This window comes from Pocillopora damicornis, chromosome 11 (genome assembly GCF_964200805.1).
Source record: "Pocillopora damicornis chromosome 11, jaPocDami1.2, whole genome shotgun sequence".
NCBI lineage: Eukaryota > Metazoa > Cnidaria > Anthozoa > Scleractinia > Pocilloporidae > Pocillopora > Pocillopora damicornis.
This window is the reverse complement of record NC_142680.1, coordinates 9,530,729-9,534,891: the sequence shown is the minus strand read 5'-3', so window position 1 is coordinate 9,534,891 and position 4,163 is coordinate 9,530,729. Positions and strand designations below refer to the sequence as shown.

General features: G+C 33.1%; 1 long non-coding RNA gene across 4 annotated transcripts in view; it reads right to left on the bottom strand.

Annotated features, from left to right (window-relative positions):
- Nucleotides 1–932: 932 nt before the first annotated feature.
- The window catches only part of LOC113671415 (uncharacterized), a 10,408-nt gene continuing 7,177 nt past the window's right edge, over nucleotides 933–4,163 (bottom strand). For 3 of the 4 annotated variants that reach the window (XR_016181263.1, XR_016181262.1, XR_016181264.1), the window contains 3 exons: nucleotides 3,009–3,143; nucleotides 2,381–2,580; nucleotides 933–1,162 (listed from right to left, as the gene is read on the bottom strand). This is a non-coding gene — a long non-coding RNA (uncharacterized LOC113671415). Of the gene's footprint in view, nucleotides 1,163–2,380; nucleotides 2,581–3,008; nucleotides 3,151–4,163 lie in introns of those variants that run through there. The other variant, XR_003446254.2, reaches the window with a different exon arrangement.

Below are 4,163 nucleotides of genomic sequence, written 5' to 3'. Positions count from 1 at the left end.
ACTGTTTCCTTTTTCATTCATCTTTGCCTCTCTGTAGCCAATTTTATCTTTTCGACCCTATATTTTTCAGTCATTTTCAATCCTGTTTAATCCTTCTAATTTAGAGCCATCCATGCTCCTTCTTGGTTTTTACTGCTTCATTTGTGTTTTTCTACTTTACCGAACTAATATCTTGTAGTCATTTATTTTTTTTTTCAATCTTCTCGATTCTTAGCAAACCTTTTTCATTATTTTCTTGTCACTGTCACTTTTTACTTTTCTCTTACCAAACTTACATCTTGCAGTATACTTCACGCTGAAGATTCCAAAAATGAGATCACCCAATACATCATAAGTCTTAAGTATTGACTGTGAGTCCTTAATTAGGCAAAACTGCGAATACAGTTGTAGTTTATTCTTGCCGCCGACTATATGTCCATACCAAGTTTGCTATTTGAGGTCACTGTAAATTTATGAAGCCATGAGAGCTAGCGCACTATTGGGGTATCACAAATTTAATTTGATATCACTGTTGATCTTTGCAATCTGACTAGCTCTAGAAACTGCGATTTATTCACAAATTGCCTCAGATCTTGGTCTAAATAGGAGAGTAAACGAGAATAAAGCATTTAAGCAAACAAAATATCAGATTTCATGGCTTTTCCAAAGTACTGCAGCTAGTTAAGCTGTAGACAGGTGAAAGGCACAAAAGATCATTGGGAGACGAATTCTGCAACTTTGGTTGACAAAGCTTAGCTTTTAATGAAAATGAAAATAACTTGGAAACTGAAAGACTTATATCTCATATTACTTTCAGTTTCTGAAAGGGTGCAACCATCACGCATTTCAAAATATATGTATTGAGACCTTGAATCAACTCGGTGGTGAAAACTAAATGATGAATTACAAGTCTGTTTCTCCAAAGAAAGTAGATAAAAACGCAATCACGATACTTAACATAGTCTTTTTGCTTTATTTTAAACAAATTAACTTAAAAAAAAGAAGCGTTTTGATGCATTTATAATGTACATAATCTGCTTTTGCCAAACATTTTTAGTCGGTGATGTCACAGTGCGCATATTTCCCTTATTTGGAGTGGTGTTTGACGTTCTCTTCCCTCAGACCTCTTGTGAACAGCTACGCTTCTTATGTAACGGCAGACCACCTGTAGTTCCCTCCGAGCCTAAAACAAAACAAGAAATTCGAGAAAGTGACTGGTGAACTCTCAATAAAGACTTGTAGAAATTACCTCTCAACATTATACTCTCAGTTTCAAAGTTTCCTTTTTTCGCTTTGTTTTCTTAGTCCTTGTTGTACAAGGACTCAAAAAGCGTATTTTTGTGTTGTTTTGTTTTTGTTTTGTATTTTTGACTTGTTTTGTTTCGTTTAGTTTTTTTTTTATAAAGAAACAGGGTTGAACGCGCGCCAATGAGTCAACGATTAAATTGTATCGATTGAACCGCAACTGACCAGGCATTTAACTTGGCGAAATAATTGTTTTAGGAAGACAGTAAACCATTACTTATCGCACTTTTGAAAAGCGACTGATTGTTTTGTTAACTGAATCATGATTGTAAAAGGAACCTGCCGAGGGCATTAGTTTTTCCATTTAGAATTGTTTATCTTTGTCTGACAACTTTAATTAAGTTTACAAAATTAATACAACTTTCTTTATGAAAAAAAGTACGGAAAAGTAAATTCTCAGCTTAGTGAAAGATCTTTTGAACAATAGGCTACTGATTTAAAAAATTTAATTTTCGGGGAGAGATATTACATCCGGGGAATAGAGCCAAAGTTAATTTTAATGTTTTTCAAATGGTATTGACACAATTTAAAAGTTCTTTTTAACCTTTAATCCTCTCCTGTTTAAGATAATAACAATTAAAAACATGAAGCTTACTGTTTTTTCCTTTCTGTATAAAGAACCTCTCAATAATTCACTCTATCTTATACAAATAAAACTGTCTGCTTGTTTTGGTACCTGTTTTATTTAAATACATATGTCTTACTAAGTTTAAAGGTATGTCCTCATTTGACATTGTGCTTTATTATTATCAATGGCTTCTCTCCCAATGGATTTCAAACTTAAAGTTATGTAACCATCTCTTGCCTGACTGCATTGCAAAGTAATTGTATGGAGCCTTAGCACCAATCTTATCGATACATTCGCGTACACACAGTTTAATAATCTTGCGTATGTAATTTTTAAAAAGTCAAATCTCGTTTTCAATAAAAGACAACCAATTTTAGTCTTTATTTTGCCCTGGGCTGAGGTTTATGTCAATAATGGAATTGGCTAAGCAAATAGAAGTTTTTACCACTGCAATAATAATTCTTAAGAAATTTTTTAAAAGCTTGACGGCAACTCAAGAGATTATATTTTTAGAACAATTTGTATTACCTTTGAAACGTAGTCACGTTTTCCGAGTCCCGCATTGCCAATACCAGCGGTAAAGCCTTCCAGTTCATGCATCGCCACAAATATGAGAAAGATACCAAATATTGCTGTTGTTCGATTCATGGCTGGTGTTTCTCTTATCACTGCTCAGAACTTTTGATTGCCAAACTCTTCCGTGGTTACTTTAAATTTTCTGCTATGCTCTGTTCATTGAATAGAAAGGACACATCTGGACGCATTACTTCAGTGGGCGTAATTTAGCCCATTGTTTTACAGATATCCTGTTTTATTTCTCCAATCTTTTTTTTCTTTAATTGCTGAGGGTGGCTTATCTTCAGCGCTATCCAGTTATAGTTAAGTCTATTAACAATTTTGTCTCAGCTCCACAATCGGAAAAAAAATGGTCACTATAAAGATTTTGTGTTTAGCGCAGGTTTTCTCCTTATTTTCTCTGTCTCTCTCTTTTATTACATTTTTTTTGTCTGGGTTTTTGAAATTGAAGATAATATAATTTGCTAAGCTACCCTCCTTAGTTGGCGGCGTAACCTTTTAGCGACCGGTTTTTTACGAGATAGTTATTTAGACAAAAAACAAAGCGTTTCTTCAGTCAAAGAATATTAGCTTTACTCACCTTTAAATTTTTAATGTCTGTCACTGTTGCAAATCAATTCCTGTAGATTATTGTGGTTCACTCAATTTCTGTTCTGATGTGTTTTTCATATATTTTTCTTTGTTATATCAAATCGCCGGAAAGCCTGCGGGTGGTCTAAGTTGGTAAAAAGGAGATTCGAAGTTATTCAGTTTCTTATGTCTCACATTTAAAACATTTAGCTTATCTTCTCGACATCCCAACCAAAAGTGATTTTCCTCATAAAAGGCAATAGGTTTTAAGATAGCCTTCAAAATCCTGATTTTATTTCAGTATTCTTTGGCAAATGGAAAAAAATGTGCGATTTTATTTTCATAATGTCTAATATTTGTGAACTTATCTCTAAGTACAATAGAAAATGCTAACAAATGCCTGAATTTTCGGGAAGCGATATCGCACCAAATTTGTAGTTTTGTTTTGCGCTAATTTTCAACCCAGGGATGAATATGCTTTATCTTATTTCTCAAAAGAGTTTTTTAAAAGAGAAATTATAACTAACAAAGTTTCTTTGTTAGTGATATCAACAATCTGAGATGATGAAAATTTAGGGGCAGCAAAACTTTTATCCTCTCTGCCAGAATATCTCTCTTCATAAATGCTTTTAGAGTAAAACAACCTAATGGCTTATCTGAGTGAAGTACAGATTGTTTTAAGTGGTTTCCAATTTCAGCTAAAAAACAGGAGAGCTAATTAAGTTTGTTTGGAATTGTCTTGTGTTATGATATACATACAGTACATAACATCAAAATGTGAAGGAAAATCAAGGAAACTTTCGGGGGAAGATAAAAATGTAAGGTATCTTTACATAATTTTATCTTTGAAGCAGTTTAATTTTTCTTTCTTCAATTGTTGCAGTATTTCCGTTGAGAGCAGATGGCAATTTACGAATGATAATTTCTCGGCACTGTTACCCCAAACGGATATATCAGATTTGCTGATGTACACTCTTTGATTTTATACCTTATTCATTTTTATCATTTTGAAGTCAAATAAGACGAATTTCATGAATGAATCGTCGACTTTTTTTTTTTTTAAGTTAGGGAAGAACTAATATTTTAACACAACAAAAATACAATTCCCCGATTCCATTATTAGATCCGATCCAAAGCTTCTAGCTCGCTGGTTATGTTTTAAAAA